The 25555-nt window shown below is 39.0% G+C and overlaps 2 long non-coding RNA genes across 2 annotated transcripts in view; both read right to left on the bottom strand.

The window, feature by feature from the left end:
- Positions 1-14587: 14587 nt before the first annotated feature.
- Positions 14588-18551, bottom strand: LOC123384482. Its single transcript, XR_006595621.1, has 2 exons — positions 17848-18551; positions 14588-14850 (listed from the first exon to the last, which is right to left on the bottom strand). It is a non-coding gene; the product is annotated as an uncharacterized LOC123384482 (long non-coding RNA).
- A 4190-nt stretch (positions 18552-22741) lies between these two features.
- LOC123384475 overlaps positions 22742-25555 on the bottom strand; it is a 45281-nt gene continuing 42467 nt past the window's right edge. The window contains exon 8 of the long non-coding RNA XR_006595605.1: positions 22742-23547. This is a non-coding gene — a long non-coding RNA (uncharacterized LOC123384475). The remainder of the gene's footprint in view (positions 23548-25555) is intronic.

Raw genomic sequence — 25555 nt, 5'->3', positions numbered from 1 at the left:
ATATATAGATTGCTTTGGATAGTAAGGACATTTTAACAATATTTGTTCTTCCTATCCTGGAGCATGGAATCTTTTTTCCATTTTTTTGTGACTTCTTCAATTTCTTTCATAAGCTGTCTATAGTTTTCAGTGTATAGGTTTTTCACCTCTTTGGTTAGATTTATTCCTAGGTATTTTATGGTTTTTGGTGCAATTGTAAATGGGATCGATTCCTTGATTTCTCTTTCTGTTGCTTCGTTATTGGTGTATAGGAATGCAACTGATTTCTGTCCGTTGATTTTATATCCTGCAACTTTGCAGAATTCATGAATCAGTTCTAGCAGTTTTTTGGTGGAATCTTTAGGGTCTTCCATATAGAGTGTCATGTCATCTGCAAAGAGTGAAAGTTTGACCTCCTCCTGGCCGATTTAGATGCCTTTTATTTCTTTGTGTTGTCTGATTGCAGAGGCTAAGATGTGCAATACTATGTTGAATAACAGTGGCGAGAGTGGTATCCCTGTCTTGTTCCTGACCTTAGGGGGAAAGCTCTCAGTTTTTCCCCATTGAGGATGATATTAGCGTTGGGTTGTTCATATATGGCTTTTATGATCTCGAGGTAATGATCCTTCTGTCCCTACTTTCTTGAGGGTTTTTATCAAGAAAGGATGCTGTATTTTGTCAAATGCTATGTCTGCATTTATTGAGATGATCATATGGTTTTTGTCCTTTCTTTTATCGATGTGATGAATCACGTTAATTGTTTTGCAGATATTGAAGCAGCCCTGCATCCCAGGTACAAATCCCACTTGGTCGTGGTGAATAATTTTTTTAATGTATTGTTGGATCCAGTTGGCTAATAGCTTGTTGAGGATTTTTGCATCCATGTTCATCACGGAAATTGGTCTATAGTTCTCCTTTTTAGTGTGGTCTCTGTCTGGTTTTGGAATCAAGGTAATGCTGGCTTCATAGAAAGAGTTTGGGAGTTTTCCTTCCATTTCTATTTTTTGGAACAGCTTTAAGAGAACAGGTGTTAACTCTTCCTTAAATGTTTGGTAGAATTCCCCTGGAAAGCCATTTGGCCCTAGACTTTTGTTTTTTGGGAGATTTTTGATTACTAATTCGATTTCCTTACTGGTTATGGATCTGTTCAAATTTTCTACCTCTTCCTATTTCAGTTTTGGTAGTGTATATGTTTCTAGGAATTTGTCCATTTCTTCCAGACTGCCCATTTTATTGGGATATAATTGCTCATAATATTCTCTTATTATTGTTTGTATTTCTGCTGTGTTGGTTGTGATCCTCCTCTTTCATTCTTGATTTTATTTATTTGGGTCCTTTCCTTTTTCTTTTTGATCACACTAGCTAGTGGTTTATCAATTTTGTTCATTCTTTCAAAGAACAAGCTTCTGGTTTCATCAATCTGTTCTACTGGTTTTTGGTTTTTTGTTTATTTTTGGTTTCGATAGCATTAATTTCTGCTCTAATCTTTATTATTTCCTGTCTTCTGCTGTTTTTGGGTTTTATTTGCTGTTCCTTTTCCAGCTCTTTAAGGTGTAGGGTTAGGCTGTGTATCTGAGATCTTTCTTCCTTCTTTAGGAAGGCCTGGAGTGCTATATACTTTCCTCTTATGACCACCTTTGCTGCGTCCCAGAGGTTTTAGGTTGTGGTGTTATCATTTTCATTGGCTTCCATATACTTTTTAATTTCCTCTTTAACTGCTTGGTTAGCCCATTCATTCCTTAGTAGGATGTTCTTCAGTCTCCAAGTATTTGTTACCTTTCCAAATTTTTTCTTGTGGTGGATTTCGAGTTTCATAGCGTTGTGGTCTGAAAATATGCACGGTATGATCTCGATCTTTTTGTACTTACTTAGGGCTGATTTGTGTCCCAGTATATGGTCTATTCTCAAGAATGTTCCATGTGTACTGGAAAAGAATGTATATTCTGCTGCTTTCAGATGAAATGATCTGAATATATCTGTTAAGTCCATGTGGTCCAGTGTGTCAAAGACATTTTTCCTTGTTGATTTTTTGATTAGATGATCTGTCCATTGCTGTGAGTGGGGTGTGGAAGTCTCCTACTATTATGGTATTAGTATTGATGAGTTTCTTTATGTTGGTGATTAACTGATTTATATATTTGGGTGCTCTCACATTTGGCACATAAATGTTTACAATTGTTAGGTCTTCTTGGTGGATAGACCCCTTGATTATGATATAATGCCCTTCTGCATCTCTTGATACAGTCTTTTATTTTAAAGTCTAGATTTTCTGATATAAGCTACTCCGGCTTCTTTGTTGACTATTAGCATGACAGATGGTTCTCCATCCCCTAATTTTCAATCTGAACATGTCAGTAGGTCTAAAGTGGGTCTCTTGTAAACAACATGTAGACGGATCTTGTTTTCTTATCCATTCTGTTGTTACCCTATGTCTTTTGATTGGAGCATTGAGTTCATTGACGTTTAGAGTGAGTACTGAAAGATATGAATTTATTGCCGTTATGTTGCTTGTAGAGTTGGAGTTTCTGGTGGTGTTCTCTGGTCCTTTTTAATCTTTGTTGCTTTTGGTATGTATGTATGTATGTATTTAATATTTTCATCTTTTCTCCCCTCACAGAGTCCCCCTTAAAATTTCTTGCAGGGCTGGTTTATTAACTCCTTTAATTTTTGTTTGTCTGGGAAACTTTTTATCTCTCCTTCTATTTTAAATGACAGCCTTCCTGGATAAAGAATTCTTGGCTGCGTATTTTTCTGATTCACACACTGAATATATCCCGCCACTACTTTCTGGCCTGCCAAGTTTCTGTGGATAGGTCTGATCTGTCTTCCCTTGTAGGTTAGGGACTTTTTTCCCTTACTGCTTTCATATTCTCTCCTTGCCTGAGTATTTTGTGAATTTGACTATGATATGCCTTGTTGATGGTCGGTTTTTGTTGAATCTAATGGGGGTGCTCTGTGCTTCCTGGATTTTGATGTCTGTGTCTTTGCCCAGGTTAGGGAAGTTTTCTGCTATGATTTGCTCACATAACCCTTCTACCCCTATTTCTCTCTCTTCCTCTTCTGGGACCCCTATGATTCTGATGTTGTTCCTTTTTCATGAGTCACTGATTTCTCTAGTTCTTAAATTGAGCTCTTTGGCCTTAATCTCCCTCTTTTCTTCTGCTTCGTTATTCTCCATAAGTTTGTCCTCTATATCGCTGATTCTCTGTTCTGCCTCATACATCCTTGCCGCTGCTGCATCCATCCGTGATTCCAGCTCAGTTATAGCATTTTTTTTATTTCATCCTGACTAGTTTTTACTTCTTTTATCTCCATAGAAAGGAATTCTAGTCTATTTTCAACTCCAGCTAGTATTCTTATTATCGTGATTCTAAATTCTGGTTCAGACATCTTGCTTGTATCTGTGTTGGTTAAATCCCTGGCTGTCGTTTCTTCGTGCTCTTTCTTTTCGGGTGAATTCCTTCATTTCATCATTTTGAAGGGAGAAAAGAAGTTAATGAGGTAGAAAAATTAAAATTAAAAAAATATTAAAATTAAAAAATTAAAAACACACACACAAACAAAATTGAATAAATGATGCTAGATCCTAGGTGTGTGTTTTGGTCCGGGTGTTGAAAGTGGTTTGATCGTTAGAGAAAAAAGGGGGAAAATAAGGAAATCATTTGAGAATTTGAAAAAATGAATACAGTGGAGTAAACTGAAATGAAATACTGGAAGTAAATAGAATTTGAAAAATTTACACAAAAGTAAAGAATATAGTAGAAAAAAATTAAAGAAAAATATTTGTAATAAAAATTAAAAATAAAAATGATTTTTTTTCTCTTTATTCAAGAAAAAGAAAAGAAAAAAACCAAATCATTTGAAAATTTGAAAAATTGAATACACTGTAGACTAAAATAAAATGATGGAAGTAAAATAGAATTTGAAAAAATTTACATAAAAATAAAAAATATAGTAAAAAAATTAAAGAAAAAATATATTTTTTTAAATCTTGATTTTTTTTTAATGTTTACTTATTTTTGAGAGAGACAGAGAAGAATGCAAGTGGGTTGGGGCAGAGAGAAAGGGAGGCACAGAATCGAAGCAGGCTCCAGGCTCCAAGCTGTCAGCAGAGAGCCTGATGCGGGGCTGGAACTCACAAGCTGTGAGATCATGACCTGAGCTGAAGTCGGACGTTCAGCCGACTGAGCCACCCCGGCGCCCCTAAAGAAAAATATTTTTAATAAAAATTCAAAATAGAATGAAATTTTTCTCTTTCTGTATTCAAGAAAAAGAAAAGAAACTATAAAGAGAAAAAAGAAAAAAAGGAAATCGTTTGAAAATTTGAAAAAGTGAATACACTGAAGTAGATTGAAATAAAATGGAAATAAGATAGAATTGGAAAAAATTTACACAAAAGGAAAAAAATAGTAAAAAAATTAAAAATATTTTGATAAAAATTGAAAATAAAAATGAATTTTCTCTCTGTATTCAAGAAAAAGAAAAGTGAAAAAGAAAAAAGTAAGAAATTTGAATAGATGGACTTGTTAACAGATTGAAATACGTCAGAAATTGCTTCGTTTTCCCTAGAAGTCAGACAAGAAGCGTCTTATAGTCCATAAACTAAGCAGGCAGTGAGACTTCTGTTCTTAAAGAGGGAGTTGGCCCAGTTGGGCGGGGCTCAGTGTAACGCCTCTGTTCTCCACTAGATGGCGCTGCTAGCCTACTGGGGTGGAGGGTTGTGGCGCTCGTAAGTGCGTATGCGCATGCGCGGGAGCGGTGAAACTGGTGTCATCCAGCTTACCCAGTCTCTAGTATCCAAATTCTCTTCTTGATCAGCAATTGTGCATCCATCTTCTGTCTTCAGCTTTCATCCACTCCCTGCTTTTTCAGTGTCCGTGACCAAGCCCCAGGCAGTACCTCTCTCATGAGTTTTGTCTCAGATGTGCCTGTTTTCCACGGCTCCTTACTTGGAAGGACTGCGGCTTTGACCCGTTCCGCCCCTCTGCGGGAGGGTCTCACCTAGCAATGGCCGAATGAGCAATGGCCGAATGTCGGCTGCACCCAGGAACGCTTGCTGGACCCTGCTGCTGCCGGTGCCCCGAGATTGTGGCCAGGTGCCAGCCCGCCCCAGAAAACGTTCGCGAGATAGTGTAGCTGCAGCGCCTCAGGGTAATGGAAAATCACAACACACATCTGGCACCAGGCGTCACCCTTAATGACCTTGCCCCAGCACCAGAGAATGTGACCGCCTTCTGGGGTCTGCTAGGACCAGGTGGCTTCAACGGTCTCTACCAAATGTCCTTCCAGCAGTGGAACCGCTTCTCCCGTGTGGCCCGAGAACCTCCCGGACCCCACTCTGTTCCTGGGGATTCGCCCTTCCCACCAGAGCACCGCCAGGTATGGAGCTGCGGAGTTGCAGCCTTTGCGCTCCCTTTGTTTACAGTCTTAATGGAATTGAAACCCTCTCCTTTCTCCTTTCTCCCTTTTTAGTTTAGTCCCTGCGGCTGTTTCCAATTTTCCACTTTCTCTCCAGCTGCTTTTGGGGAGGGGTGCTTTTCCCGTATTCTCCCCACCATCTCCGTCCTGTCTCCTCCTGCAAAAGTACCTCTCTGCCCTCCACAGCTTCTCTCCCCAAGTTCAGCTCTCCGCGCTGCGTACCTGCTGAATTCTGTGGTTCAGGGTATGCAGATTGTTGTGTTAATCCTGAGATCAGTTTTCTAGGTGGGCAGGATGGGTTCTGGCTGTATTTCATGGACGAGAGACATACACAAAAAAACTTCATGCTGTTCTGCCATCTTGGCTCCCCCCCACGTAGGTTTTGTTATATCCTTGAGGTTTTTTTTGGTCCTTGAGAATGAGTTTATATCCTTAGGATAGATTCTGCAGAAGTTATTTCACTTTTAAAATATATATGTAATTTTTAAAGAATCCGAAGCTTAGTTCTTCCTTAACCTTTTGCTTCAACATCCAAATAATATTATATTTATAAATCTAGCAAATGTAACATTTGTTTGTAAGGGGCTCAAAACATTTAAATTCCTTTAAACTTAAAAACTGATTTTGTAAATTCAATATATATGCTTTCTCTTTTAAGAACTTTAATGGATTAACAACGAGCCATCCCAAGAACTAAATATTTTCATAAACCTATTAAATTTTAGATATGATGATTCTTAAATTCTCTATATGTCCTGATTTTGCATATAAGTTTTATAAGATTTCAACTTAAAATTTAAAAAAAAATTTAAATCATTGCTTAAATCACATATTTCCAATTAGATTCAGCTTCTAGTAGGACATATTCTATTAGTTATTCTCTTCATTATAACACGTGTATAAACTACCAAATAAGCACAAATCTCTTACACAAAAATATTAACACCATGATTATGATTCTCATATATTTCCACATTTAATTATAAATTGTCTTGGAGTTAAAAGGAAACAATTAGAACATTTCTAATAGTTTGGGGGTTATCTTCTCAGATGATTGAATTTGCACTAGACTAGAGATCTCATTTGAGACACTGATACCGAATTCTCAGCATGGATGGGAAACCTATAGGGTTATTAACACGGACCTCTATTTATAACGTAGAATAAGAAAACTATAATTTAGCAAGAGTGTTTAACTGAATAGTTGTGTACTCCACGTCCCTAGGCTAAATTTTTTTATTACCTAATTTTTCCACATTCTCAGGAAGTCTGTACATAGTCCTCTACATACATGTACACTCCCAATGCAGTTCTCCTTGACTTGATTTGCATTTAGTTGGTTCTTTATACATTTAACTACATCCAAAGTTAACTACCTCCAAAGTCTTAAAGACTTTGGAACATGATGGGTTTTTTCTTATAATCATTCTTATCAAGTAGGGCTATACCCCTTTCCAATATTAAAGTGACCATATGAACACATAGATCCAAGACAGTGGTTCTCAACAGGGGAGGGATTTGCACACCCAAGTGACATTTGTCAATGACTGGAAACATTTCTTATTGTCATGACTGGGACAAGGGGTTCTACTGGCAACCAGTGGGTGAAATCTCAGAACACTACTAAACATCCTACAGTGTTCAGGACAGCCCCCCCCCCCCCGCCCCCATGACAAAGAATTCTTCTGTCTAAACTGTCAGTAGTGCTGAGGTTGACAAACTATGGTCTAAAGTCATAGGTGAATGTCATTAGGTTCCCATGAGCAACTGACGTTCTCCACTATAACCTGCAGAAATGGCAAAATGAGTCATAAATAAAGAACTTAATAGGTGGATGATATTGGGGAGATGGTGAACTCCTGCACTCTGTGTTCTACAGTAGTCAAACATCTATAGTGGAACAGACCTTCATTCCTATCTCCAACTTTCATGCCTGCCTACATGCTCCCCTAGCCTAGAACATTATTTTCTGTGGGTATATTTAGTGAATTCTAATTCATTTATTACTTCCCCTATGTAATCTTCTGTGAATCTCTTATCTGTCTGGCTAGGAAGTGACTATTTCCTCTTGTGCCTTAAACATACATCAAATATTGCACTTACAATACTATAGATAGCTGGTTATATATCTTCTTCTTTGCTAGACTGCGAGCTATTTGAGAGCAGAAATTGTGCCTTATTCTTACTCACCTTTGAAGCTATAGAACCTGGCACATGGTAAGCACTCAATATATATTTGATGACTACATAAATGATCCAATTCATAGATAGGATTTTCATGAGGGGAATAGAAACAATAAAATTGGAAGGGACTTTTGAACTAGATCACAGAGGGCCATAAAGGCTAAATTGTGAAATTTGGGCTTTATTATGTAGGTAATAGAGACCAAGTGATATTTTTATTTCTAAAAATGAATGTTTTAGTAATTTTTTTGAAAATCAAGTCATATGTTAAGTACACTATACATACATGCACACACACACATACACACACACACACGTATTTGATTTTCTTAAAGGAAGAGCATAATAAAATAACTAATAATTAAAAATTTGGGGGGTTGCCTGGGAAGCTTAGTTGGTTAAGTATCTGACTCTTGATCTCAGCTCAGTTCTTGATCTCAGTGTTGTGAGTTCAAGCCCCACTTGAACCTATGGTAAAATATTCATTTTTTTAATTAGAAAATACAATTTTATCAACATATCAACGCACTTTATGGGTAGTGAATATTATAAAAAGTTCAAAAATTATTAAAATTCTAGGGTGCAAATTTACCTGAAAGTTTCTGCTCACACTCCCTGCTAGTGCCTATCCTCTTTTAGCATCCGAATTTCTTTTCATGATTTCAGTCCACACAGCTTTATGACAATTAAAAAAAAAAAAAGTCTTTTTATTTCTGTTACTTTAGTACTTTTGCATCTTTCCAAAAAAACCTTCTAGACAGTTCACATCTGGAAAGCCCTACCTTGGTACCATACCTTAAATATGAGTATTTAGAAATAGATTTCAGGGTGCCTGGCTGGCTCAGTCAGTTGAGCATGCGATTCTTGATCTCAGGGTTGTGAGTTTGAGCCCCACATGGGGTGTAGAGATTACTTAAAATCTTTAAAAAATAGTTTTCATTTGATTATTTGCTTATGATTGGGTTTGAAAGACATATTATATGGTAAAGAATTCAGAATGACAGCTGGTATACAAAATTCACTGCAATCAGAAAATAGATTGTTTTCTTCAAGTAGAAAAAAAAAATGTGTTGACTGTCGCTCTTGCTGAGTAGGTAGAACTGTAGACGGGAAGCTTAATTTTCTAGTCAGAAGTGTTGATTTCCCTCAAGTCATAACATTCACGTGGCTCGGTAGCTTGCCCCTGTGACAGTAGGCACCTCAGGAACAAGAAGCCACGAGCTTACAACCAAGGCAAGTGTGAATAGGCCACCTCCTCACCCTGTTAATTGATGTTTCTTTCTTCTTCCGATATTACCGTATTTTATCCTAACATTGTCAGTTCCTGTCTTTTGTGAAGGATTCTGTGATAGTGGAATCATTCAGCCCAGATGGGGCCTAAACCCTTTTGCATTTTCTTTTTAAAAATTCATCTTCTGGGGCACCTGGGTGGCTCAGTTGGTTAAGTGCCTGACTTGATTTCAACTCAGGTCATGGGCTCACAGTTTGTGGGTTCAAACCCTGCATCGGGCTCTGTGCTAACAGTGCAGCGCCTGCTAGGGATTCTCTCTCTACTCTCTCTCTGCCCCTCCCCCCCTTAAAAATAAACATTAAAAAAAAAAAAATCTCCTGTGTTGATGTGGCTGCCTTTATTCACATCTAACCAAGCAGTAGTCCCTTTTGTACAATGAATAACTATGATGTATTTATTTACCAATATGTTGATTGCATCACATGAGGTATTTATTTAGATTTTGTGCGTGAGCAATGGGCTGCTAATCCTAATCATGGGTTAGTTATTTTCCACCATAACCCTGGAGAGCTACTACTTTGACATTTTCTTTGCCTTTATCTGGAGACTGTGACTTGTGAAATGGTCATCACCCTTGTAGGGGAGACGGGTGGCATTTTCTGTGGATCTCTAACTGGTGGAAGGTGTGGCTCTCTCTTAAAACCTTTAAGACATTAAAGATGACAAAGGAAACCTTTTGGCTCCTTTTTCATTGTTTAATCTCTTGGCATTCTGTGTATATAAAGACTATCACGGGACAGAAAGCAGTAATAAAGTCCAGAAGTAGATAAAAGCACAAATAGTGAAACCAAGGTATTTGTAAAGCTCTATAAATCTGTTAACCAGGAGCTGCAGTTTAATCTTTACATACAGCCACGTCTCAAGGTTAACTGCTCCATAAAGCTGTGAGGCACTGGTATTTGATGTCTCTTCGCTTCCTTATCAGCTAAAGGACTCTCCCATCCTATTTCGTATAGTCCCTACTTCTTTTGAATGTACTACGGATGAGAGATTCCTCTACCTTAGATTTAAGATAATGCATCCATTCACAAATAGGACACGTTGGACATAAATGTAAAGAAGATTGAGAGTGGCCTCAGCCGGTTATTGATAAATGGTGTGATTATGGCATTTTTGGCTTTATGATGAGAGCGAAAAAGACTTTCTACCAAAACTGGAAGTGGATTCTTCGTCATTTGTGCCAAAGGATCTAGGCAGAATGTTGTAACTGTGAATGTTTTCAGGCAGAGGTTAAAAAAGACACTTCCGATAAAATACATCGGTAGAGCTACAGTCTTAGTCTTTGTTATAGAAAGTTGAAGATATTTAAAGTGTTGGCACCATGAAAGAGCATTTGCTTTAAGGCCAGAACAAACTGTTTTCAGATGGTTGTTATTCATTTTACCAGCAAAATGATGCCTACAAGTTGCTTGCCTGAGGAGACACCTCTTTTTATACAGAGGGTAGTCACACCACCTTCCCAGACCTTGTGAGCTATACAGAGGCGAGCATATGCAAAGTGCACAGTGCAGAGCCCGTCCTAAAGTTGGCTTTCAGGAAGGGATTTGTTGTGATTCCTAGCTCCCCAAGTCCATAGAGGGAAGGGATTTCCACTTTACTCCATGGGAGGGAAATTTCAGGAGGATCGGCTCCTGCTATTCTACCCTGCTACGTATCTTCCCCAAAGGAGCAGGAATAACTTGTGTGTTTTGTGAACTTGAGTGAGTGAGCACACAGTGAGTGGCTTAGTCCCTCTATCTGTCTCAGAACACCCTGCCCTCAGGGCCCCCAGGTTCTTGATTGGATTGAAAGCAGAGATCCTTCTGCAATCATCATTGCCTTACGAGGAGTGTGGGGCCATCTCCCTTTAATTTCCAGGAACATAAAGGTGATAGTTTTCTTTGTGAGTGTGGGATTGAAAAGTTGGAACAAAGATCATAATTACTTAAGTATGAGACAGTACCTGCCTCAAGCATACACAGATTAGTAGCTACTTTACTGTGGCTCAGCTACAAATGCCTCTTCTAGCCCACCTCCCCCGTAAATATATTCCATATCTGTGCGCTTAGTGTTTGAAATTACACATTAGTCTTCATTTATTTGCCTAAGGCTTCTTATCACTTACGATATACACCTGGAAGGGCAAAAGTGGTAGCCTTATCAACAGTAACACCTGAGTGTGAAGGAGTCTACCAGTGTATTTAGAAGAGCAGGTTTGGGTTAAGAGGAAGAATGAAAATAGTACCAAACGCTGCCCTCATGTGATTGTGTTCTTTCTATGATGGTGGTTGTGGTTGCTGGCAGTACTTGGGAGTTATAGAAGTGGCAAGGGGTAAAGCGAAAAGTGTACAAAGGTTTGTGAAGGAGAGATAAGAGCCCTGGAAAATAAGCTTTACCTAGTTTATGGTTTTGCTCAAGGAAATTCTGCCTAAGAAGTAAAGGACATGTCACTCAACGGCATACTTCCTGTTGAGTAGGAAGAATTGTCAAAACACATGTACATGCACAAGAGTCCACACTATGTAATACCCAAGTAGATTATTCCGTACAATGCCTAGATGGAAAATGTTTAGAAAAGAAGTTTCCGACAAATTGCTTTGTTCAAGGTTTACCTCTTATTTGAAGGCTGTGAGCAAATCAAACCTATTTTGATACTAGTTTTCACTACTCAATCTGCTGTTCAATTGCAAACTGCTATCAAGTGAGGGTTTTTTGTTTTGTTTTGTTTTGTTTTTTAAGAGCAATGGGAAGGAGACTAAAAATGCAAAAGCATAAGTTTGGAGAAGTGTGGAGTACTATTATTATTTTTTTTCTGTAGACTTCTGTTCTTTCCTCTAGGAGAATTGAATGTATCTCAGGTAGGGTGTGGTTGAGAACAGGTCAAGGCAGCAAAAGGATTAATAAAAACTTTTTAAAAAATTTGCTAATGTCTTGCCAGGAATATTGACATTAAAATGTTGCATCATGAAACAGATTTTAGATTATATATTTTATCTATCGATCTACCTATCTGTCCCATATATTTATTTATTCTTATATATGAAGAATAAATTCATATTTCTGAATTTATAAATAAATTCACTCAGCGTCCTTCTTTGCTTCCTCAACCATTCTGTCTGTCATTTGGGAGACACAATTTGTTTTTCCTCATCCTTAAACAGAATATCTGTGTGATAATATTAGTGAGCTGAAATCCAATGGGATGAATTTTAATGCTGTAAACATTCCATTTTCTATGGAATGATGATTTTTTCAGGTATGTAAAATACACATTTACTCAGCATACAAAATCCAATCCTTCCAAATGTCTCTTCTCTGTATTAACAAAACCCCTAAGCTATATCTAAAGGCATGTTCTCTCTATCTTCTGGCCAATTTCCCCAAGGACAATAGTCTAGTTCAACTTTTATCCTCTATAAGCACCTTACCCAAAGCCTTGAGCACAGAATGCACTGATAAGCAATAGTTAACATTTATTAGGCATTTATCATTTGCCAAGCATTCTGCTTAGGGCTTTGCATAATGGTTATTTTTCTCTGTTCAACAATCTTTCTCCTAATATTATCCCATTTTACAGACAAATTTTGCGATTTGCAAAATTTAACAAATCTGCCAAAGGTCACATGACTAGTAGACAGACCTAGAACTCAAACTCTTGTCTAGACCCTAGATGCTAGTGAACTCTTCTACAGGTGTTGAGTGGTACAATGAATAAAGAAAACACATAGATGCCCACAACATGTTTGCTTCTGAAGAAACAAACGAAAAATATCATATTGTAGAGGACAGCTCAGGGTTTGACCAGACTGATAGACCCAAGCTTGGTGATAAACCAGAGGCTTACTAGCTAGGTGGGTCTTAAGCAAATAAGTCAGGCTTGCTGATCTTCAGTTTCTTTATCTATAAAGTGGGGATAATGCATAACAACAGCTTCATAGGGTGATAGTTTAATAAAATATGATACCCAAAGTTTGGGGTTCTGCCCTTTTTCTTCTCACTTTACTCCCTTTTACACCCTCTACGTGCATGCAAAAGTCCATCTCTGTGGCTCTAATAAAAGCAGAGGGCACCACTTGATGGTCCTGCTTTTTTGTCGTCGTTGCTTACATAATTGAAATATCTGTTCTTTTATTTGCAAGGTGAGAAGCCATTTCTTGTTTCAAGACAATGGATTTTTTTTTTTTTAACAGTGAAATACGTTGGTCGACACTTGCCAAAACTTGCCATCCTTGTTTTAGGTTAGTTCCTGATTTTTACCAGTGACCTTTTATTCAACATAGGAGTGAATAAGCCCTGGACTTTCCCAGATTAAAAATACACATAAACCTGGAAGCAGCCGTCACAAAATATCACTGTGTAAACATGATAAAATGCAGAAGTAGATCATTTACATTCAATGAGTAACAAGGTATTTGCAGGAATTAGCTGGCCTTGACCAGCTCAGTTCTGTTCATGCAACTTATGCTTTCACTTTATTGATGCCTATAAATGAACAGTTCTTGTCTTAATGTGCCCTGGATCAGCATTCAGCACACAAAGGGCTGTATTTTATAGCTGAGGGCTGTAACTCAGCCTCTAGGGAAACTGTATGACTCCTTTCCTCTTGGTAGCTTGGTATCTGCTGTGGAGGCCGACATCCTGGGACTTTCTATTCAAATCAATAATTTGTTGCTTGTGAGTCAGTATTCCACAAATGAGCCCTTCCATCCTGCTTTTCCTTCTGGCCATCTTTTGGGAGTTTTCATTACTTTGCAATGCACCTGTTGTTTTGGAGCAAGAAGTGGAACTAATATCTATAAGAGCATAGGTTTGTGACAATGGCAGTGAAGGAGTAGGTGTGAGACAGAGTCAGTTTTTGCTCATGGATAATCAGGAGTTAAATGGAAAATGCAAAGAGCCTGAGGAGACCAAGCTTATATTTTAAGAATAATTTGGGGGCGCCTGGGTGGTTCAGTTAGTTAAGCGTCCTGCTTCAGCTCAGGTCATGATCTCAAAGTTCATGAGTTAGAGCCCCACATCGGGCTCTCTGCTGTCACCACAGAGACCACTTCGGATGCCCTGTCTCCCTCTCTGTCTGTCTGTCTGTCTGCCTCTCCCTCCCTCCCTCCTAAAAATAAACATTAAAAAAAAAAAAAAAACAATTTGATCAACAAAGATGGCACCAAATTCCACCCACAAGTCTAAATGGAATTTAGAAATATTCTATTAGCTTTTAGCTTCCACAGGTGGAGCACTTATTAGGTACCAGGCATTGTGCTACATGCCTGAAAAATATTGTGTCATTTAAGCCTTACATGTCCCTGTGAGGCAGACATTACTATGCCCTCTTTAGAGGTAAGGCCCCTGAGGCTGAAGGAAGTCAAGGAGCTAAGGAGAGACACACAATGGGTAAATGGCACAGCTGAAATTGTCTGCCCCCAACTCAGGCTCTTAACCACATCGGTGCTATATATAGTCATCAGGCAATCCAGTCTTAGTCAGAACCCACATCCTGGCCCCGGTGAAAAATAACCCAATTTACACAATGTGCAGCGCTCATTCAGCAGTCAATCGATGGCGTTATCCAAGTTTCCTTAGTTTTATTTTCCCCTAATTTTCCTGTATCTATAACATTTTCTGGCTTTATTTGGGGGCTTTTAAATGAAAAGAGTTCCTTTAAGAAGCAATTGTAGAAAACTCAGTTAAGCATTTTTTGAGGAACTATGACAATCACCAAGAAAGTAGAAGACACACTACTTATGTATTCTACCCTCATTATGTATTCAACAAATGCTTGCTGAGCCCCCCTCTTGGTGCCAGGTCTTGTCAAGACGCAAGGAATGAAACAGTGCATATGGCTGGCTTACCACACTCAGAAAGACTATAACTCCACAAGGAAGACAGGTCAGGAGAAATAAAGTGGATGCATGTGAGAACCGCTCTGGTTCCCACATAGGTACATGGCAGAGGCATTATTCCAACTTTGGCCATCAGAGAAAACCTCCAGCAAGAGGTGATACCTGTGCAAGTTGTAAAAGGCAAATACCAGTCAGTCGGGGAAGAAAGGAAAGGTGAGAGAGGGGAAAACAAGGGGTTTGGTTCAGAAAAGGAGATATCTTTATAGGTTTGGGTATGGTTTGGGTGTAGATCAGCGGTCTCAAACGTGCTGAAAATTAGAATCACCTGGGGAGTTTGCAACCTCCCCAGTGCCCCGGTCCTACTCCATATCAATTAAGTCAGAATTCTCTGGGAGTGGCATGCAGACATCAGTCATTTCTAAAACTCTCTGAGCTATTTCAATGTATAGTAAGTTTAGGAAACTGATATAGACCAGTAGTTCTCAAAGAGTGTTCTAGAGGTAGGTAGATAGTATCTGCAACAGCTAAAATGGAAATGCTGTGCATTGTGTTGGAGGAGAAATGACAGAGCCATTAAAACACAGATTGCTGGGAACACCACCCCCAGAGTTTCTGATTCAATAGGTCTGGGATCCTGAGCATGTGTATTTCTGATGAGTTCTCAGGTGATCAGTGATCTGATGCTGCTGGTCTGGGAGCCATCTTTGAGAACCACTGTCAAGACCAGCATTTCTCTTGGGGCACTTGGGTGGCTCAGTCAGTTAAGTGTCCAACTCCTGGTTTCAGCTCAGGTCATGATCCCACAGATCATGAGATCAAGCCCCATGATAGGCTCTGTGATGCCTGTGGGGAGCCTGCTTGGGATTCTTTTTCTCTCCTCTCTCTGCCTCTCTTCCCATCCCAGGCTCACACATTCTCTCTCTCTCTTTCTCTCTCTCTCTCTCTCTCTCTCTCTCTCTCTCTCTCTCTCTCTCTCTCTCTGTCTCAATAAATAAATAATTTTTTTTTTAAAAGGCCAACACTTTCCAAACTCTAATGTGTATATGGTCATTTAGGAATCTTATTGAATGCAATTCAATTCAGTAGGTCTGGGTGAGACCCGAGGTTCTATATTTCTAACCAGTTCTCTGGTGATACCAATCCTGCAGGTCCTCAGATGACACCTGAATGTAAATAGACAAATAAGAAAAAGTGCCACTGGAAAGGTAATTAGGGACTAGATCATATAGGGAAGAGCCTTATAACATTTAGGATGATTTCAGATCAGCTTTAAAAAAAATAAGTCCCAGCATGTTCAGAGATGGTTGGTTCCTTCCATCATTTTGCTTTGTTTTCCACAGTACAAACTTTAGCCTACTAAGATAGCAGCCAAGAGTAATCAAGAGTAAGGTAGCAGCAGCCTATTAAGATAGCAGCCAAGACTACATTCTTTTTTTGTTTACTGCAACATGGGAAGAGACTTAGTCACCATATCCACTGTTCCAACAATAAATGTTACCGGCAGGATGCCCAGCATCAATTGTCTCAGCCCCGGGTTCCCAAATCAGTCATTGACAAGGGAGATGGGATCATCATTTTGGGGTAGACTAAGTAGGATCTACCTCTGAAGTAAGTGTCAATTCCTAAAATCACTTTGTTGTGTAAGAGAAGGTGTCAAAAAGAAAACCACAGGTGCAAAATGGAGTCACTCATGCTAGGCCGTGTCCCAAACCAGGACTTGGTACCTAACCTAGTTGCAGTTTCAACCTTCTCGAGAAATATAGTCTTAACCAGTCAGTCAGAAATTTTCTGGGCAGTACCAGTGAGGTAATCTGTCACAGGGGCCCTCTCTATCTCCCCAAAAGAAGATGAGGTAATCTTCATAATAACCCCCGCTTGCTATTCCTCCTTAAGGAGTTGTCTGGAAAAAAAAAACCCTTTTTTTCTTTAGCCAGTAACTCCCTTGCCCACCCTTCTTCCTATAAAAACCTTCCATTTTGTGCAACTCCTCAGAGAACCTTTGTATTTGCTGGATGAGATGCTGCCCGATTCACATACTGCTTAATAAAGTCAATTAGATCTTCGCATTTACTCAGTTGAATTTTTGTTCTTTAACAGAGGATAGGATTGGAAATGGATGTTGAGGGGTCACAATTAGCAATACAGACCATGGATGTCTTGCTAAGGTATATTTTTTTTCTGAGCACTTTTGGAAATCATTGAAGGATTTTAAGTAGAAAGGTGGAGATATCAGATGTGCCTTTGCATAAAGAACATTAGGTTTGGGGGCAAATAACTTATAGTGGGGCAAGAAAGCCAATGAAGAGGATACTGCATTCACCAAGAGTTAATGGTGGCTTCATCTTAAGCCATGGGATTGCAAATGGAAGAATCTGTGAGAGTAGGTGATAATTTGATGTGAGTTAGGGGAATAAAGGGCTTGAAGACCACTTACATGGTTTTGGTTTTAATAAGGAACATACAAGGAAAAGAAGGTTTTGGCTTGGGAAGACAGAAGAGGGGAGGGGGCGGAGCAAGGAGTAAGATGAGTGGAAGGTGCGAGGTTCAGTTTTAAGCATGTTAAGTGTGAAGTGCCAAGGAGACTTCCAGGTAAAATTACCCACCCACCTCCCCCCCCCCCCCCGCCCGCCCGTCCCCCTCAAGAAAAGACAGTTTAAGCTACTTGCGTAGCTCTGGACCTCGATGGAAAGAACAAGGCTGAAGATACAGATTCTACATAGTTGTGTAGAGTGCCAAGAGAGACCAAGATGGAGCCATGGGGAATCCTGGCATTCAAGGGGAGGACAGGAAAAGGGAGGTTTTATAAAGGAGACTGAGAAAGACCAGTTGAGAAACAGACCACTGAAGAATGTGGCATTGCAGACACTAATGGAAGACTTTTGTGACACAGAAGTTCGTGGTAGCAAATGCTACCATAGGTATGGAAAAGTGTTCCGGGCATGCAGCCACCACAACCTAATTAGATAATATATATTGGAGTGGATGGACTTAGGGTCAAAGTGAGGAATGAATGACTTGAGGCAGTGGAGTTAGCAGGTGTAGACAGTCTTTCCATTATAAATAGCTGTAACTGTTTATAACTCCTTTTTTGTTGAAAAGGAGAAATCAAGTTTGTAACGATCATACTTCTTGCAGTGGTGTTCAGGAGCCAGCACGTACCAACTCATGAGAGAGGATTGAGTTCATCTTTTTCCAACTCTGTTAGAAACATCACACTGGTAGCTTGAAATTCAACATAGTGGGATACTTTCACCTAGAAATTGGCAAATGCTACAAATCAATGCCTTTTCCCTCTGGAGTGCCAACTGTTAAACATTTACTAGCATGCTACTGCCTTTTAGTAAAATTTTAGAAGCTACAATGTTTTTGTTTTTGTTTTTGTTTTCATGTTTTTGGCTGCCCAGCATCTGAACTCCCATTGATGTTTGGGGAGTTCCTGATTTCAAAAGTCCTGGTGAGGACAAGAGCCCATCTCCCACTTCCAAAGCTAAAAAGATCCATGCCTGTGACAACCAGGATTATAATACGTGATACTCCTTTCTGGAATTTAATTTTGAAATATAATTCTGAAAATATAACTTTATTCTATGCTATGAATAAAAAATAACAGTGGAGGATTTCTTTCAGCAGGAAAGACAGCAACATGTGGAAACTATAAATTCAGAGGCATTAGTGCAAATGAAGTTGCCCATTGCTATAGCAATGCCCTCACCATATGTTTGAGTTTGGCCATGGCCCTGGCTTCCAAATCTCCTTTTATTTTTTTTCTGCTCTTCCAAGCCTATGTCTTTGGTTTTCCCTATCATTTCTTTTTAAAAAATTTTTTTTAAATTAATCTCTTTTTTTAAGTTTACTTATTTTGACAGAGAGAGAGAGAGAGAGAAAGAGAGAGAGAGAGAGAGAGAGAGAGAGAGAGAGAGAGAGTGTGTGTGTGTGTGTGTGTGTGTGCAAGCAGGGGAGAGGGATAAAGAAAGGGGGAGAGAGAGAATCCCACCAACACAGGGCCTGAACCCACAAACTGTGAGATCACTACCTGAACCAAAACCAAAAGTCGGACACTTAACTGGCTGAGCCACCCCAGGCTCCCCTTCCCTATCATTTCTGAGCTAACCTACATCCCCTCCACATATTTTTTTTTCCTTTGTACATGAATACAGTACATTGGTAAGTAAAAGAGATGAATATCCCCATGTTCATGGAGCTTACTTTCTGGCCAGACAACCCAGAGGCATACTCTGTTGCTCGTAACCCAAATTCTGATTGATGGTGAGGTACTCCCTGCAAAGCTCAAGGATGCCCACAGTCACTGTATCATAGTTGGTGTTCTGGGAATCAGATTCTGAGATGGATTTTGACATGCTAGATCTTTATTAAGAAGTGCCCTTGGAATCAATGCCAATGAAATAGTGGTGAAGGAAGCAGGATTGGGTGAGGGAAACATTGAACTGTGAAGTAGACCCAACAGTCACAGCCAATCCCCAGAAAGCTATGGAGCTAGAATGACTCTTCTGAGCTGTCCCAAACAGGACAGATCTCATCACCATTGGATGTGGGCCACCTAGGAAGAGGTTTGAACTTGGACAAGGTGGCTCAGCAGCTGAAGCAATTCTGGAAGGAAGGGGCTTACCAACTGAAGGCTGCCTGTTGACAGTGCTCTCAGCAGGTGGTAAATAAAACTCAAGTTGTCATTTGCAGTCAGTAGGATCGTGTGTCAGTACACACATGCACACAGACAAAATATTCTAGAGGCAGCAAGACTTTACAAGACTACGTGATAAGTATCAACATATAAAAATTGATAGCCTTCCTCAGCGTCAGTAATAACCAAGTAAAAATCACAATAAGAGGATCCAATCTGCAACGGCAATAAAAGCTATAGATGCATACCAAGGAATAAATCTTAAAATATTAAAATGATGTGAAGGATCATTGTGAACAAAGACCTAGATAAATGCAGAAATACCCCATTTTCAAGAAAGAGAAGACTCAATATCATAATGATGTCAATTAGTCTAAAAATTCAATGCAATTACAGAGTCTCAACAGAATATTTTCATCAGACTTCACTAATTGATGGTGACATCCATAGGAAATAGAAAAAGTCTAAGAATAGTTCCAGTTCTAGAAAAGAAAAACAACATAAGGAGTAGAGCTGTAAACTGAACCCAGGTAGTGTTGCCCAAGAACTTACAAATTCAAAAGACTAGCAACAGACTATATTTACTTTGTAAATATAGAAAAAGATTGCTATACAGAATATAATTTGAACAGCATCTATAAATCAATAAGAAAAATACAAATACACAAGCAGAAACATACACAAGAGATGTGTACAAGCAACTTATAGAAGCAAAAACCAGAAGGGGAAAATAGGTGAAAAAATGCTCCACCTCACTACTAATTGGGGTAAAAACAAAAGTCATTTGAAATACAATTTCACACCAGATTGGGGAAAATGGAAATGTCTGACAATACCACATGGTAACAAAAAATCAGAAAAAAAATATCTTACCATACTGATAGGATAGAAGACAGGTACAGCTACACGGGAGAGCAGTTGTGCAACGTGCAGTAAAGTGTGAGATGTGCATTCCCTCTTACGCAGATTTTCTCCTCCTCTCCTTGAGCCACGGTTCTCAACTGAAGCTGCTCATTAGACTTGTCTGCAAGGCTTTTAAGAAACAGCCTTGGAGGTTTTATCTTAATAGGTCTGGGATAGGACCCTTGAGGACCATTGCCCTAAAGAAACTGTCACACTTGTGTGCAAGGAGACAGGAACATGTTTATAAGAGCAAAAATTTGTTAACGAACCAAATGGCTATTGACAAGGGAATATCTAAATAAGTTGCAACATACATGGTTTGTGTATATAATCATATGTATATATGTGTCCACACACACACACACATGCTCCCATCAGAGGAAAGAGCTGAAGTATGTTTGTTAATGGGAAAAATGGAAATTGCCAAGAGAGATGAAAGTTATAGGAGGGAATGATTTACTGGTGGAACCAAGTCCCTGATGAGGGAGGGTCCAAGAACTGCCTTGGAGGATGGAGCCAAAGCACAGGTGGAAGACTTGGTCTCCAGAAGGCTTAGTTAAGCAAGAGGAGAGGCTTTTCTCTACTTGACGGAAATAAAGGAGTCAAGAATGGAGCTCGGCATACACCCGTCCATTCCTCTTCCAGCGGCCATTCACGGAGCACCTTGAGGTAAGGTTTGGGAAGTGAGTTTGAAGGGATTTTGCCTGGGGTGGTCTATTTTCTCAGGGAAGTAAGGTAAACTATCTACTGAGGGCCGGGGAGGAGAAGGGAGGTAGTTAGCAATTCTATTTCTAGAACTCAAAAGTGTTTTAAATTAATTTTTATATCGAGGTGCCATGGGTGGCTCAGAAGGTTAAGCGACTGACCCTTGGTTTCGGCTCAGGTCATGGTCTCATGGTGGTGGGATTGAGCCCCACTATGGGCTCTGTGCTGACAGTGGGGAGCCTGCTCGGGAGCCTCTCTCTCTCTCTCTCTCTCTCTCTCTCTCTCTCTGCCCTTTCCCCACTGGCGCTTGCTCTCTCAAAATAAACAAACTGTAAATAAATAAATAAACAAATAAACAAATAAATAAATAAATTCTTATTGTTTTCGATTTACTTGTTTGTTAATCCAATAAAAGTGCTTTCATTTTTAAAATTAACCTTCTGTTTTTAATTTTTTTCACATACAGAGCCAAGTTTTATTTTATTTTGTTTTGTTTTGTTTTGTTTCACTGGAGCAGCTGGCATTTTGTAAACTGTCCATGGGACAATCATTTACAAAAGAATCCGTTTCTGCATGTGGCTCGTAACATCAGACACATATGCATTTTTAAATAACGCTACCCAACTAAACTTCACAGTTCCTAATATAAGGACTTCACAATTAATCTTAGGCAAAAATAAATTTATTTTTGGAACGCTATTTATTGATATTTTCAGTTTTATTGGCATTTAAAAACTGAACCAAAGCAATTGAACACAGTCGGAGGCAGAGTCATGTTGAGAAACTACACTTCCTGATTCAAAACTGAGGCCACACATCTTTTCCCAAGGGCATCTACAAAGGTTTGAGATCTCTGAATAGGCCAGCCAACAGCATATGGATAGAATGTATTAAACAAAAGAACCAATAACATGACTGCAGTTTTGGAAGGCTCCAAAAAGAGCAGTTACACTAATTTTGGCATCAGCTACTTTACAAGAAAACAAACTATGAGAAAAGGGAGATCTAAAAATGTTCTTTCACTGGAGACCTATTATCAATTGCACATACAGTTATTGAAGTTGCTCTTACATTGTACACCTGCAGCATTGTGTGAGATAATTATTTTATTCTTTGCTCGTTAGTACAAGCAGACCTCCCAGACAGTAATGTGCATTCTTATTTTTTTAATGGATTTATGGACTCAAAGTATTGAATACCAAATTTTCTGTGGGTTACTGAAAAGGCACAGAGGGATTCTAGAACAGACTGGTTGTCAGAGTCCAGGCGCCTTGTATCCAAGGAAATGGACTTAATTTAATCCAGGTGACTGGCTATTCAACACAATCTTTTCTTAATTAGTGATACCTTGACCTCTTCTTGTGGAGTCTCTTTCATGATCTACATTTCTTGCAGTGAACTAGTCTTATTTTCCCACATGACTTCCCACAGTTTAATTGTCGCACAAAGTCTATTTAAAAAACAAAACAAAACAAAAAAAAACAAAAAAAAAACCAAGATCCTGAATTTGAAGAATATCCAAGTGGCTACAAAGAGGCAACTTTTCTCTGCACTGGTTTTGTAAAGATAATTTTTCCCCAAAATGGAAATAGTGAAAAGCAATTCTTGGATCTTCAAAGAATCTCAGCAGCAACACTAGTAGGAACAAATATTTAAATACGGAAATGTTGGGCGCCTGGGTGGCTCAGTCAGTTGAGCCTCTGACTTTGGCTCAGGTCATGATCTCATGGTTGGTGGGTTCCAGCCCTGCATCGGGATCTGTGCTGACAGCTCGGAGCCTGAACCTGCTTCAAATTCTGTCTCCCTCTCTCTGCCGCTCCCCCACTAGCGTGTGTGTGTGCTCGCTCTCTCTCTCTCTCTCTCTCTCAAAAATAAATACACATTAAAACAAATAAGTAAATAGGGAAATTCTTTCTATTTCAAGTGTGGGGGGTGGAATTTTAAGATAGCCCCCAAGATTCCTGACTGCTAGTATTTACACATTATCCCAGTTATTCAAACAATAGTCTAGGTATGGCTGTGAAGAAATTTTATAGATATAATTCAAGTCCCTAGGAGTTAACTTTAAATTGGGGTTATGCTGAGCCTGATTTTACCAGGTGAATCCTTAAAAGAAATCAGAGAGAGTCTCCTGTTGGTCTTGAAGAAACAAACTGCCATGACATGGAGAGGGTCACATAGCAGGGGTCTGTGGGGGTCTCTAGCTGCTGAATGCTTCAGTTCCAGAGGCACAAGGAACTGAACTCTGCCAATAACCAGCGAATTTGGAAAAGGACCCCGAGCCTCAGATAAGATCAGAGCCCTGGCCAACACCTTGATTTCAGCCTGGGAAGACTCCAAGCAAGGACCTAGCTAAGCCATTCCCAGCCTCTTGACCTGCCAACATTGTGAGATTAACAATTTTGTTTTGTTTTAAGCCACTGAGTTTGTTATGCAGCAACAGAAAACTAATATGCTAAATAAAGTAGTGTCAGTCTAGCTTCTTGACTTAAAGATAGAATATTCACTCTTTACTGGCCTTCTGGTTTCCAGAGCACATGGATCCAGTCGCCGTATGAAATATGCTTCTTAGTGTAACTTCCAGTTGTCATCTTCATGGTCCTGTCCAATGCCTGGGTGAGAGAAACAATAGAGATGATCATCTAAGCCAGAATTCTCAACCTCTCTTCTCCCATCATGCACACAATGGATGCAACTCACCGTACAGATACTCTCCCGTGACTGTATTCAGTTCAATTCCCACTCACGGCTATAACTACACCTCTTCCTCTGCTTAAAGAAGCAAATGATTGAAAACAACATCATAATAGTGATAATCATGAATTCATTCTGATTTAATTTTTTGTTTTCATTGTGACAGACCTCTCAACTAGTGTTTCTTCATCAGAACTGAAAGCTTCTTTTTTAACATTCAGTGAAGAATGAGAATTTATGGTGAAAGGACTGTAGTATAGAAGTGGCTTCCTATGTTTGCTACCCAAAAATATCCTTATTAATAGAGTCAGGGAGATCTGTGATTACCAAATTCTTTTCCACCTATCAACACCTTCTTTAACTTTTTTAACTTTCTAGTCATTTCTTGTCTTATCAAAACCCAAGATGAGGCAACTACAGTCTGCAAGCTCCTTTAGGCTTCTCTTATTTGTTACTGGAACATACACAGCATTTGATAAATATGGTTCTGAATGAATGAGTGACTGGTGGCTAGTGGAAAGTGCTTTTTCCCCAGGAGCATCTGTTCTGACATTTTTGTTTGATTATTTTACAGTTTTTATTAACATTTAAATAAATATATACATATATTACACTATGTACACTCTTTTGTTTACAGATTCATATGCAAGAGCAAAAAAGAAAAAAATATAGTCACTAAAATGCAGTAGAGGAGTGGCTTCTGAAACCCAAAGAAGGCATAAGAGTATTGTGTTTTGAAATTAAAGGTACTCTTTAATATCAGGGAGTGAAGTTGTAATGCCATTAAAAGCTTGGATTGTATACAGGTATTAGGTAATTGAACTGAGTTAAATTAATGTTTAGCCTTTGGCATGTTTCATTAACTATTTAATAATATTCTTCTAAAAAGCAAACCATTCCAGGAGAACAATATAAAACAGAGTAATATTTCCATTCATCACATCCTAAGTAGCAGTTCTCTCCTTCTACTCATTTTTGTGTTCCATTTCTGTTTTTTGTGAAACCAAAGGGAAAAGATGAAGAAAGGTTTGGGGCAAACATCAAATTTATTTTTATTGCAGAACTTTGAGAAAATACCCTTCTCAATGACAAATATTTTGGATCCTTGGTGGAGTACTTAAGAAAAAAACAACCCCTTTTTTGAGGTATAATTCACCTACACAAAGCTGTACACATTTGAAGTATACAGTTTGATGAGTTTGGAGATAAGTATGCACTCATGAAACACCATCAACATAAACATATCCATCACCTTCAAAGTCTCTTATGTATGTGTGTATCCCCTGTGTGTATGTATGTAACAGAACAGTTCTCAGAAGATTTGCTTTCTTAGAAAAAACTAAGTGTGCAGGATTGCTAACTGCAGGCACTGTGCTGTAGGGTACATCTCTAGGGCTTGTGCATCTCCCATTACTGAAATGTTGAACCCTTTGATCAATACCTCCTTGCTTCCCTCTCCCCCTCACACCACCCTGGACCTAGTAATAACCATTCTACTCTCTGCTTTTGTAAGGTTATTTTAGATTCCTCATGTAAGTGGGATCATGTAGTGCTTGTTCTTCTGCGTCTTGCTTATTTTACCATAATGTCCTCCAGGTTTATCCATGTTGACACAAATGGCAGAATTTCCTTCTTTTTAAAGGCCGAATAATATTCCATGTCTGTAAATACCATATTTTTAAATCCATTCTTCCATACATGGACATTTAGGTTTCTTCCATATCTTGGTTATTGTGAATAATGCTGTAATGAACGTGGGAATGTAAATATCTCTTTAAGATCTAGATTTCAATTCCTTTGGATAAGCATCCAGAAGTGGGATTGCTGAATGTAATGGTAGTTCTATTTTTACTTTTTTGAGGAGCTTCCATACTGTTTTCTATAGTGGTTGCCCTGATGTACATTACCACTAACAGCATACAAGGG

The sequence above is a fragment of the Felis catus genome, chromosome A1 (assembly GCF_018350175.1).
Source record: "Felis catus isolate Fca126 chromosome A1, F.catus_Fca126_mat1.0, whole genome shotgun sequence".
Classification (NCBI taxonomy): Eukaryota; Metazoa; Chordata; class Mammalia; order Carnivora; family Felidae; genus Felis; species Felis catus.
Note: the sequence above shows the minus strand (reverse complement) of the source record. Positions and strands in the feature narration are given on the sequence as shown.